Raw genomic sequence first — 13,784 nt, 5'->3', positions numbered from 1 at the left:
GAGAATTCATTTCCAGGTGAATGATGTGATTAATTTCTCATGGAGGTTTAGCATTTGCTTAAGAATAAGGGTACTGATTTTACAAAGCCAAATGTATTGACCATTCTTGGTGTCTTTTTAAATTGAGCTTTTACTCCATCTTTCAGAAGTCACTTAATTAAACAGACTATAAACACTGTGTTTCTTCCTGTCTGCTTTGGCATCAAGGGGCATATGTTTTCACTTAGAGAAACAACTCTTCCCTTCTTTGTCCTCTTCCCTGCATACTATCCTGGGGTCAAGGCACAGATTTCGATTCCTAAGAAGCTGGTCCTCATGTGTTTCTGATAGGCCTCCTTCGTCTCCCTTAATTGATTAAGAGCACTAAGTTATTGTATTTGGTGGCATGTAGAAACTTTTAATACTCTTTCTGAAATAAGTACAGTAGACAAAAGCCTTATTTTACCTTAGTAACAGTACCAAAGAATGTTGAAAACAAATTTCTAAACTATCCTTGTTGTTGTCTCTTTTAAGTCATTATAAAAGATGTGAAATTCTGATTAATTACTTAGCAATAATTGAATTACTAAGCTAAGTAATTAGATAAAGAGATATACAAGAAAATTCTCTGAAGGATCATTCTAAACATATAATTGGAATTTTTGACTTTGCACTTATTTGGATGATCTTTGGCTTTTCTGGAATATAGTCTTATACCTTTCTTCATGGTTTTCAAGTTAAGAAGATGAAGCAATATTCCTGATAAAGGAAGATATGTAAGGAAATTAAGAAATATTGTAAGTCAAAAATTGTGTGTTAATTTTGAGATCTTAAACATTTGCAAAAAAAGGTCTTTTAAAAAATTTGAATAAAAAATATAAATATGATGGGGATTGGAAAAAAGAACAAAATCTTTGAGGGCTGTTAATGACTTCACTATGTCTCTAGATCATTACGGAACTTCATGGTAATGGCCTAAATGGTTGAATTAATTTCAGTGGTAGGTGTGACCCACATTTTTGTACTTTTTCTTAAGGAAATGTTAAGTACTCTACTATATAAAAATTACTTGTACCTTTAATGTTAATAAGGTGAAGATAACTACACTGGATTAAGCAATTACTTTGTATAAAATGTGGTATATTCATTGTCTCATTGACTCCGTGCAGCATTCTGTAAGATAGGCCCTATTATTATCATCTCTGTTGGACCAGGCATCTTGGTGCTTAGAGAATTTTAGTCACCTGTCCAAGTCCATACAGGTTATTAGTCACAAAGCTTGTTTTGGCTCCTGTCTTTCTGGTTTGAAGCCGTCTTTTCCTAACCATTGTATATACTGCTTCCACCGTATAAGGACTTCCTTGAAAAGACTTGGTTGGTCCTTGTTGAGTCTTCCAGATGGTTCTCCCAGATGCTCTGACTTGTTTAACTGTGAATCAAACAGAAGCAAACATACTATTTCGTTAAAAGGAAATAAACCTGTCACTTTGAAGTGCCTTCCCACCAAAGATGTGCTCAACTGATTTCCAAATTCAAGTTAGTAACTCTATTAAATGCTGAACTTTAAGATTTGATGGCAAAATCTTGAGAGAAAGTTCAAAAATTCTTCATTTACTATGCCTGAATAAAAGAAAGACTGCCTTTAAGTACTTGTGATCTTTGAGAAGGATAGTTCTGGACATTTAAAACTTCTCACTCTAGCAGGTCTCAATGTGTCTTGGCAGCTTTCTCAAGTAGTTTCAAGCCTGCTGGTCACATGTACTATTTAATTTCCTCCAGCTGGAGATGAAAGCCATTGACCACTCACCTGCTTTAGGAGATGACAGGCTGCCTGTGCTTATTTGCTTTATGGTGGCAAGGTCAGGCCAAAGAACAACAGTTACGTGCCATCTAGCAACATCTGAGAGCCAAGTTTGTTTGGTGTGTCGCCTGAAGCCCTACATAATTTAAAGAGTCAACTCAGTGTTGGGATCCTTGTTCCAGTACTCCTCATCACTCTCCCATAGCTGTCTGCATCTCTGCCTCCATCTGTAAACATTATCTTTAGCATCTTTCCCAAGAGCAGCTATCGTTACCTTGAAATAAAGTTGCCTGGCATTTGTAGAGATACCGCTGATATTTGGCTTCTTAGCATTTTACATACATGTGTTTTGATTTACAGGCGTCAAGGTTGGATTTTGCCATAAATCTCTTTGTATTAGTTTGCCAGGATTTTGAAATGAAGTACAGACTGGTTGGCTTCAACAACAAAATTTTATCATTTCATAGTTCTGGAGGCCAGATCTAAGATCAAAGTGTTGGCAGAATTGGTTCCTTCTGAGGGTTGGTCCTGGAAGGGAGAATCTGTTCCATGTCTCTCTCCTGGCTTCTGTGGCATGCTGGCATCTTTGGCATTCCTGGCTCCTAAATACATCACCCTGATCTCTGCCTTCATGTTCACATGGTGTTCTTTCTCTGTGTATCTGTCTCTACGTCCAAATTTCCCCTTTTTATAAGAACACTAGTCATTTTGGATTAGGGCCCACTGTAATGATCTCATTTTAACTTGATTTTTCCTGTAAAGACCCTATTTCCAAATACGGTCACATCCAGAGATGTGAGGGGTTGACTCTCAATATATCTCTTGGAGGACACAATTAAATCCATAACACTCATTAATTTCAAACCTCAGTAATTTGGCATTGTGTTCATGACTATGTTCTCTTCCTACTTATGGTATGTGCAAATCATCTTTTATTTCATGGTTCAAATAATATAAGCAAAGGATATCTCCTCACCCCCTGCCCCCCCATGAAAAGATTTATGTAATTGTTGACTTTGATACAGTTGCTATTAGCCATTGTTTAGAAACTTGAGGAGAAATAGAAAGCTTTTCATTACTCTTGAGTTCTTACGAGTTTCTTATTCTTATAGGGAGAAGCTGACCGGAGTTCCTGTAGTGTAGCCCCCTTGGTAGTGAGCTTGGCTGTGAAGAATGTGGCTGGTTAACTGTGACCATATTAACATACAACACTCACAAATAAGTTTTCTTACTAAAAAAAAAAAGAAGCTTTGAACTTCCAACATTTTTATAAATGAGTAGAGTTTCGTTTTGTTTTCAAACCAGTGTTCTCCAGCTTCCTAATATTTTCTTTGTGCATGTATGTGTTTATATTTGGGGAAGGGAGGCAGTTTATCACCACTCTGATTACCAGTCTTTATCCTGGTTTGATTCCCTGATAATGTTCTCTTTTCTAAATCCCTGTAACGTGTAATATAGGATAAAAAAAATGCATTGCCTAATACTTTGCATTTTCAAACATGTGGCATTTAAAAATGTCTTTAATTCAACACCTTGAAATCATCTTTTCAGTTTCTCAAGGACTTTGTACAGTAAGAGACTGGTTAACATTTTTTGAGCTTATTCAACTAACGATGAGTGTTTGTCATGTTGTTTTTATGCCATTTCTATGCAGTAGGTGAAAAAGAGGGAACTTAGATATGGATTCTGCCCTCAGGAAACATAATGATCTTGAAGGGAAATGGTCCATATACGTACATAACTCTGCATGAGTTAGAATGTCGTGTCTCTGTATAAGCTAGAATGCAGTAAGAAAGGCCCAGTAAAATAGTGTGGAGTTTCTAAAGGAAGGAGAGAGGATGATGTTAACTAAAGCATTTTAAATATGTTCTCACCAGTGATGACTGATTGATTTAAAAGACCATGAGGCTGTAAATTCAAGCTTCCCTCATCACTGTGTATATTTTTGGAACCTGGTCCTCCAAGAACATATAATGAAATTTTCACTCTTTGTTACCAGATTCTTCACAAAATCTGTTAACGCCCAAGGGCTTTAAAGTAAAAGCAAGCTGATTTATTTTAATTATTGTGCAAATTTTGATTAAGCAGAAGTGTTATGTTTGAATGTTAAGGTGGAGTTGGTGTTAAGCACTATAATTGGGAAGGCTTGGGGGGTTGTTTATGTGGCAGCACCTACAAATGCCTGGCTGTTGCAGGTAAGAGCTGTGAGCACCAGCCACCTCAACTCCCAAACATGTGGGAGCCACATGTCCCTTAGCACACTGGGATCTGCTGGTGGAGCACACCTGAGTCCTCCCCACATGCCTTCATTTTCCCGGGTTTCCGCACCCTGCCATCAGTGGTGAGAAGCCATAAACTTTTACTCTTGCCTGGGACAGACTCCTCTCTTTTCCTTCCTACTTTATCCAGGGGAGACATGAAGCTGTGGCTGCTTACTTTTGATTTTCTCATACTTCTGGTGTCATTTAGAGAAAGAAAAACCCTGCTCTTGGTTCCACCTCTGGAATTAGAGTATTGGACTAATGCAGACTAAGTCATCCCCCAGATGACCCTGATTTCTGGTCCCCTTTTCTGCTTATCTTCAGTTTCTGTTGAGGTGAAGATGCCAAAGCCTTACTCCTGCGGGAGCCTGGTAAACCAAGAAGCCAGCCCACACTGGTTTGTGCCAGCTGTAAATTGTTATCTCAGAGGTCACTAAGAACAACGGAGGAATTTGCTCACTTTATGTAACATGAGATTGATGTGATTGAAAATGCCAGTCTTCTTTTAGCATTTCATTCTGCCAATTTGTGCTGAATAATTGAACTTGAATTAAACGACCTCATAAATTGAGAGACTACGCCAAACCAAGACTGAACTATACTAAATACATTTCAAAGAGCTCTTCAAAGCCCCAGGAGAAATGGGGAAAAGAAATGCTGTTAATTAAAACAAGCAGTAGCAAGAAGAAAGGCAGCGACCGTTAAGCACCTTTTCGGAATAGGTGAGATTAAAGAGGTGGCTCTTACTGCTGGCCCTGAAGGTCAGCTCCACTGAAACACTATCAGAAGGAGTTTGAAGAATTCTAAAAGTCACACTTACCCAGATGGAAAACTCTGGACTCTGGGTTCACTGACGTTTCAATCTTAAGTGTTGACACCTGGACTGGCATGCTGACTGCCAGTGTCCTGAGAGGTTATCTGCCTACAAATGGGAACTCTGTACAAAAAGGAGGCAAGTCTGATTACATTTTACAGGCTTTGCTGCACTCTCTGTTTCTCATTAGGTGTGCTTGGATTTCTTTTAGACTTTGGATCCATAGGCTTGTCATCACAGCTCACTTCAAAGATCAAGCCTGCAACCACACTGTTAGTCACAGGGTATGAAAATGGCATCATACAATGATAACACAATCAGTGTTAGCTTTGTAATTGAATGCACACATACAGCATTACAGCATGCAACAAGAGAAACTGGATTAAAGACAAAGAGCTAATGGGATGAATGGAATTTGCTCCGTGTGATTTTCAGATCTGGTGCTCCTTGTGTGTAAGATGAAAGTTGGAAAAGTAGAGTTTTTATCCTTACCTAGTCTAAGAAGGATAATAGCTCACCCACCAACATCTGCTAATTTTATTTTCAAAAACCTTGAAAGCTATTCATATTGCAAATGCAGCCCTGACTTCCTTTAGAGGAAGAGTGCAAGGCATCAGAGGCTGGTTCATGGGTACAGCTGGTTTCATTTACCTTGCAGCAGATAAACAGACAATGCCTAATCTTTTTTGACCAAAGTGACAGTGAAGATATTGTTTAAGTAAGAAGCCTGATTTCAATTATTAGACCAAACTTTACAGGAATAACTTTCCTATTAGACAATGTTTTAATGTTGGCCTCTGTTAGCCATATTTATTATCAGGATTCTTTGATCCTTTAATTGAAAGACTGTCAAAATAATCAGTGATATTTGCTGTCTTTAAAGTTGTGGTCCAGCTGGTGAAAATGGAGGCATTCTTTGGAGAGTGGAGGACTTTTTTGAAAGAGTTAGTATAGAAATTTCCAATTAGCATAATTCCAGGGCTCCTAGAATCTCTTTCTCATAGTTCAGCCTAAGTGGTTTTTGAGGAACACTAGGAGGAAGACATGATGGTAAGATTGGTTTAGGTTTAAAGCAAACCTACATTCCTGAGTTGCTTCATTATTATTGTCATTCTTTTAGTTTAAACCAGGATACATTTACTGATATCTGGAGACATTTCTGGTTTCATAACTCGGGGAGCAGTAGGTGTTCCTGGAATCTAGATGCCAGAGATGTTGTGAAATATCATACAAATGAACAGGACAGTCTCCCTCAGTAGAGAATTATTTCACCCAAAGTGTCAATAGTGTGAAAATTGAGAAGCACTGGTGTAGACAAGGAATGCATAGAGGCAGTGCCTATTTAAAAGATCTTTTTCCTTCAGAGATATTTACTAAGCCCTCACTGTTTTCCGTGTACTGGGCCAGGCAAAGAATATGTAATGGTCGACAAAACTGAGTTTCTCTTTCTGTGGACCATGTCATCTAGTGGGGAAGGCAAAAATTAATCAAGAAATTTTAAGATCCATTGTAATTTTAAATTGCATAAAGGAAAAGAGAGCTATGAGAAAGAATTAGGACGGAGAGTGGTAGGTTATATATGTTTGTGTGAGAGAGAGGGGCAAGCAGTGAGTATATCTTGGATGGCTGGACAGTGGAAGTCTTGCTGAAATGGGGACACTTAGATCTGAAGGAGGAGATGTGGCCTACCAAGTAAAGAGCAGGGACAAGAGTATTTCAGGCCACACCCTGAGAGGAGCTTGGTGTCTTCTGCAGACTCAGAAAGCCCCATGTGACTGGGAGTTTGGGGGAAATTGGTGTGAACTGAGTTTTGAGAAGCAGGTAAGGCCTTGAGTGTCGTCTTAGGAATGTTCTGCTTATATATGACTGCAGAATGAACCACTCCCAAACTCAGAGAGGTCAAACAACAACTGTCGTCTATTTTGCTCATGAATCCACATTTGGAAGGGCTGGGCAGGAAGAGTGTGTTTCTGCCCCATATAGTATCAGCTTGACTGGGATGTGAGGGATCCATTTGCCAATGTGGTCTCACATGGCTGGCAAATTGGTGCTGGCTTCTTCACACAGCTTGGGCTTTCTAATAGCATGGTGACTGGATTCTCAGAGCGAACATCTCAAGACATAGAGTGTGGGACTGCTGGCTTCAGGTCCAACATGTGAAGAGCTTGGAAGTTGTTGCTCCCATCCTAATAAAGAGAAAAAGCTAGGCGAAATGAAAACCAATTGCTTTTCTTCAGTTCATCAGAGAATGGCGATCACAAGGCAAATCACCATACTAAACTCTGGAGACACAGACACATCCAGATAGACACAGTCAGAATCTCCTTACCTGGAGTAAAAGCTACTGGGGCCATAAACTGGCGGGACACGTAAATGGTAATTTTGATGAATTACTGGAGACTGAGTTTGGACACAGTTAGTGTGAGAGAGAAAACTCATGGGGGCCACAGTCTTAGGAAGGGCCCCACATTTTCTTGGACTTTGCCTCCAAGAACCTCACAAGGCTCTCACAGTGAAAATCATGGAAAGATCCCCTTGTGGCTCTAGCAGAGGAGGGGGAAGATTAATCCTTATAAAATACAGCCAGAGTATTCTCCATCACAAAAGCCTACTCTGCAGGGGTAAATCAGTGCTAGAGCCTTATTCCAGCTGGCGGATGGGAGTTTCTCCCATTCAGCTCTCTCTAGCCTGACTGTGGGTAAACCATGGTTAATAATAGTTAGGGCCTCAAGGAAATAGATTGGAAACACTGCAGTCAGGGAAAGAAATAGGAGTTTAAGGGAGAAAAAGCTGTATCACAGGAGAAACACTTGTGTAGGTCACATCTCCAAGATGCAGAACCACTAAAATAACTTAGGTTTACTCAGAAGATTTTAGAATATTCATATTCTCTCATACTTTACCACCAATCCATCAGGGCTCCAGTGTAATGAGAGTGGATTCCAGCTGAGAGAGTTGCAAGACACAGATTGACTATGAGGTGGAGTACCAAGGGAAGCCTGACGTCAAGAGGAGACAAGAACAGGAACACAAGAATAATTTAAATTGTAGCCAGATTAACATAAATCCTTATGTTTGACTTTGAACAAAAAATTACAAGACACTACGAAAGAAGAGAAAAAAATGCAGCCTGGAAAACAGTCATCACAGACTCAGATATAACACAGAGATTGGTGTTACCAAAGAGGGAATTTAAAGTAACAGTGATTAATATGTTAAGGGCTCTAACAGAAAAAAATAGACAACATGCAAGAAAAGATAGGTAATGTAAATAGAGAAATGAGAACTCTAAAAAAGAATCAAAAGAAGATGAAAATGAAATGCTAGAAAATCAAAAGAAAAAGCTGAAGATGAAAAACTGTAACAGAAATGAAAGATACTTTGATGTGCTCATTAGTAGACTCAACATTGCTGAAGAAAGAATCAGTGAGCTTGAATACAGGTCAGTAGAAACTTCCCAAATTGAAATGCAAAGGAGAAAAAACATACAGAACATCTGAGAACTGGGAAATAATATCAAAAAGTATAACATACATGTAATTGGAATACCGGCAGAGGAAAGAGAGAATGGAGCAGAAGTATTTGAAGTAATAATGGCAGAAACTTTCCAAAATTTTAATAGACACCAAACAACAGATCCATGAAGCTGAGAGCATACCAAGTAAGCTATATATATGGTGTATGTATGTATGTGTGTGTGTGTGTGTGTATACATAGAGAGAGAGAGTCATTTCTTGGAACCTTCAGGGGATTGGTTCCAGGACCAGAGAGCTTGTAGAATTTTCAATCAAGGTTGGTTGAACTTGAAGTTGTTGAACCCATGGATACAGAGGGCTGATGCTGTGTGTGTGTGTGTGTGTGTGTGTGTGTGTGTGTGTGTGTCTGTGTCTGTGTATGTATGCATGATGTATATGTACTTGTGTGTATATATGTATATATGCAAAACCCAAAAAACAAACAAACAAACCCCTGCAGTTTGGTATCATATTCAAATTACAGACATACAGAGACAAAGAAAATCTTGAATGAAGCTAGAGGAAAAAATACTTTACCTATAGAGGAGCAAGGATAAAAATTACATCAGACTTCTTATCAGAAACCTGCATGCGAGAAGAGAGTGGAGCGACATACTTAAAGAAAATACTGAAAAAATTCATCAACCTAGAATTCTGTATCCAATAAGTATCTTTCAAAAAGGTCAAGGAGAAATAAAAACTTTCTCAAACAAAAACTGAGGGAATTCATTGCTGGTAGACTTGTCCTGTAAAAAAAATGTTTAAAAAGTTCTTCAGGCAAAAGTAAAATGATACAGATCAGTAACGTGAATCTATATAAAGAAGAGTGTCAGAGAAGGAATAAACAAAAGTAAAATAAAGTCTTTCATTTTTCTTCATAGTTGATCTGAAAGTGAACTGCTTATTTAAACCAATAATGGTAGCGATGTACTGAGTGATTATAACATATAGAGTAAAATGAGTGACAGCAATATCACAAGGGGTGGATGGTTGAAATTGAGAATGCTCTGTTATAAGGTACCTGTGCTACGTTACAGTGTTATTTGAAAGTAGACTTAGGTTAGTTAGAAATGTATTGTGTAACTCACAGATAACCACTACAAAATTTTTAAAAATTATTTTTGATTCACTAAGAGGATATAAAATGGAATCATATAAAATGCTCAATTAAAATCAGAGGGGAGAGAAAAAGAAGAGGAGAGAAGACAAATACAATGAATAGAAAATAGTTACAAACAGGATAGATATTAATACACTTATATGAAAATCAATTAGAATGTAATTGGTCTAAATACACCAATTAAAAGACAGAGATTGTCAGAGTGGATAAAAAATGACTCAACTATATGTTGTTTACCTAAAACATACCTTTAATATAAAGGGCCTTATGTACTGGCTTGCCTAGAACAATCCTGGTTTATGTTTGTTGTCTTTGTGGAATTATTAATAGTGCTTCTTTTTTTACTAATTAATTGTTTTTACTATTTAATGTCCCCATTTGGATGATAAACTGTATGATCACTGTCCTTTTATACTGCTTTATTCTTCTAGAAACTTGATAAAACATTTTGCCAAAAAATGAAATTTGATTAAAATATTTTATTGTAAACTCCAGTTGAGGATTTAGAAGCATTAATTGCAGTGAATCTTTGGGAGCTTTTTTGAGTTTTTTTGTGATTGTCATTGAACCTCTAATGCAGATTTGTCAATTAATTTAAGAAGTTTCATGGCTGGTTAATGAGTTTTAGGTACAGCACATGCTCTTGGACAGCAAAGTATGGAAACTGGACTTAACGATTTTTGTGAAATAGTGGCTAATCAGTCTAAAATTCAAAAGACTTTACACAGATCCCTTACTACTCATGACATAAATAATAGGCTCAGAGTAATTCAAGGTAGGGGAAATAATGGAAATTCAAAACATGAGTTAATGAGTAAGTTAGGCCTTGGGTGAAATCAGGAGCTTTTAGAGCTCCAAGCTGGTAGATTGTCATGCCACATAAGTTTTAGTCAGATGCTTGCAGTCTATTTAGCACTGATGCATACAAAAGGAGGCTGCTATATCATTAGGAGCAATTATAATAATGGAGAGATGGCATGTACTTGAAAATTTAGAACTGCAAATTGTACAGAGTCATCAAGTGCAGAACTGGATCGTAGACACTGTTGATTTGGGGTGATTTTTAAGGAATACGAGATCTAGAAGGCCAGGATGAAAAGGGAAGGCTTTGGAAAAAAGGAGTAGGGCTTGATCTGATTCTATCCCTAAGTATGCTTGGTCGCCCTGGAAGTTCAACTTCAGGCTTTCCTTTGTTGCCCCATCATGATGAACTGAAGAGTGATATCCACCTCTGTCACTAGAATCTGAAAATGGAAACAATAATACGAACTCGGTGGCTTTTATGCAGAAAAATATCCGAGCTCAGAAAAGTCTCAGACAGAAAGGAGATTATTTTAAAGATCTCAGGCATGAGACATTTTTCATGCTTAACGGTTGTTTCCAAGCAGATATGCACACCCTTCCTTCTAGGATTGAAGGAAACAGACATGTATTTCCCTGTATAAACAAATTCTTTGAAAATGAAAAGATAATGCTGTCTCTAGTTCAAAATGGTCTCCTTGGGATTGCTGTTTGTAACTATCTCTGTTTTCAGGGATTTAAATCAGTGATCCTACGGATCCAGCAGCATTGACTGAGCTGAGGGAAAAATGGTAAACACTAGGAACTTTGGTTAACAGTTGAAAGCCCCGTTGTAACTCAACAGAGAGTAAGATAGATGTCGTTCCTAATTGGCCTGATGGGTGAGATAAGAGTGAATTCTGAAGCAGTTTAGCAGGCAGCACAGGTACCGACAGACAAAAAAGTCCCCTGAGGAAGCAGAAAAGGAACCAGAGGCTTTTGTTGTGTGTCTGATCAAACCTCTTAGGAGAGAGAAGAGGGAAATGGAAATACCGGGAAACCAAATAAATGTTACAAACGAGGCCAATTGGGGATCCCAGAGGAAGCTGCATTCCTAATGAGAAGGCAATGGACTAAGTTAAGCAGAGCGACACTTTTTTTTTTGTTTTTCAATTCATGTCCTGGGAAAAGTTTTAATGTTTAAACTCTGGAGAAGTTGAGTGCACCTGGGACTGTGCCCAAAGTAAAGCATGGAGGGTTATTAAATTAAAGTAGACTATACCACATCTCTGAGTGGCATAGAAGAGATGAAATAATAGAACACCAATAGTTAGAACGTTAGACAAAGGAAGAACCAAAGTATACGAGAGGGATTGCCCAGAGGGAGAGCAAGAAAACCAGCCAAGCACCAGGGAAGGAAGAGTTATGGAAAAGATTGGATGATGGTGCAAATATTCAGCAAGTCAAATTAGATAGTCCTGAAAGAATCCATTACATTTGCAATTAGGGAGGTTTTTTCATAACTATGTATAGGGAACTGGTGGGGACAGAGACTAAATTGCTTTGGATTGAAGAGAGAAAGGGGAAAAATGGAGGCTGAAATGCAAGTTATTCTTTTGAGGAGTGAGGTAGGGAAGGAGAGGAGAATAAGAAGAAAGGGTAAAAATAGTAGTGTTTTTTTTTTTTTTTTGGCTTTAAATTGAATGGGAAGGAATTGAGTATGAGTATAGACGATAACAAAGGAGTCAGTGAGAAAGGAGAGAGAAAATGATTAAGGAAACACTTAAAATGTATTCTTGATGAAGAAATTTGAGGAGCTCTGTTTCCTTTGTCTCTTGAACTTTATTCCATATGTCCCTGATAAATGGTCTCCCCTTTCTTCTTCTGATAAGACATAGATCTGAAATAGTTGCTTTTATTGCCAACTTCATCTCATTTAGGACTTAGACCTACAAGAACATTTTCCTTCTTAGATATCTCATCTTTTTATTTATTATTGAATTTACTATGTAACACATTGATTTCTCTTCTCAGCCAATTTTTCCTCATTGATACTATTGTAATTTTTAAATAACATCTATTTTTGTGAATCTTTTCTCTCTCAGTGCTTTCTCTTTGTAATTAGGCTCATGAAATAAGGATGGTATTTATTGAACAACTGGGTTAAGGTTCATTTTCTCACCTATGAAAATAGTGCTTATAATGGATTTGATTTCACATAGCTGTGACGAATACATGTGAATGACTCCATTTGGAGTGTTTAGAACCATGTCTCTCATGTTAAATGAATGTCAACTATTGCTTTTTTCTTTATTTCTTTTAATAATCCTAGAAAAGCTTTGAAATGAGATTATTTCCCTCATTTTACAGATACAGAAACCGAGGCCCATAAAGTTTGAGTAACTTGTCCACGATCATACAGCTAAGTGTGTGTGCAGAGGTTCAGGATTCAGACCCATTCAGTCCAACTCCACAGCTGAATTCTTAATTTTTACCTCCTTTTATTTTTTGGGGGAAAATTTTGCAGTCCGCTCTCAAAATCTATGCTTACTCTACGCTTCATTAATGATTAATTCTAGGTGTTCATAGCCAGTTTTCCCCGTGATTCTCACATCTCCTCTCTGTTCCGGTGTTGTAATTTCCCTTTAGTCACGTATCATCCACGTTCTCCACTATTGTGGGCAACTCCACAGTGACATCATAGCTGTTTTCCCCCTTATTTCTCCCAAGTGATTTGTGGCTTTCCATAGAGTAGATGCCTGCGTGAAATAAAACACTCACTGCTCTCTTTTCTTTTTCTATTGGATGCACTTAATTTGGACAAGGTTTCCATTCTGTTGCTGCCTTCTCATTGTGGACTTTGGCCCTGGATTTGATGGCACCCATTTCACTTACTACTTTTTTTTCTTTTCTTTTTTTTTTTTTTGTCCTATTCATATGGCAAACATAACTTCTGATCTGCCAGCACCTTTACAACCCCTTTATCCTTCTCATAAATAATGTTGGGACTACTATTCTAGTAAGAATTGTACATTACCAAAATAAAATTCTTTCACGTAGGTTTTTGAGTAAATCAGAAACTCAGCACCCTTCAACCCTCACTTAAAGTATATTCTGAGCAGTAGCTGTGAATGTAGTTAAGCATTCAAAAATGAATTGAGGAGAAAATGATTCTCTCTGTTATGTCCTTTGAAAGTCTTGCTAAATTTTCATGGTCCTTGTTCTTGTTTTTAGTCACTTCATTAAGTGAGTTTTTGTCTAAGCAGGTACATTTATATTGTTTGTATGTGTTTATTCATGCAAACTTTCCGATGGCTTGATTAAATTGTAAATCATTTTTGTGATGGTTGATGTGATCTGAACTAATTTACCATTGACCCGTCTGTTAAAAAAGAGGCTTGTTTAATTAATAAGACCTGGAGAGAACAATTGTAGTTAAGGTTATTTGGTCTAATAAACATGGTTCTGTGGATGATGCTTCATCACAAGTGCAATTATGGAAGCTGACATGGTA

At 37.7% G+C, this 13,784-nt stretch overlaps 1 protein-coding gene across 5 annotated transcripts in view; it reads left to right on the top strand.

Moving 5' to 3' along the window:
* Positions 1 to 13,784, top strand: part of CDK14 (cyclin dependent kinase 14) — a 555,862-nt gene that overhangs the window by 204,163 nt on the left and 337,915 nt on the right. The window lies entirely within an intron of this gene.

The sequence above is a fragment of the Camelus dromedarius genome, chromosome 7 (assembly GCF_036321535.1).
Source record: "Camelus dromedarius isolate mCamDro1 chromosome 7, mCamDro1.pat, whole genome shotgun sequence".
Taxonomy (NCBI): domain Eukaryota; kingdom Metazoa; phylum Chordata; class Mammalia; order Artiodactyla; family Camelidae; genus Camelus; species Camelus dromedarius.
The sequence above is the reverse complement of the archived record's forward strand: the minus strand, read 5'-3'. Positions and strand labels throughout refer to the sequence as shown.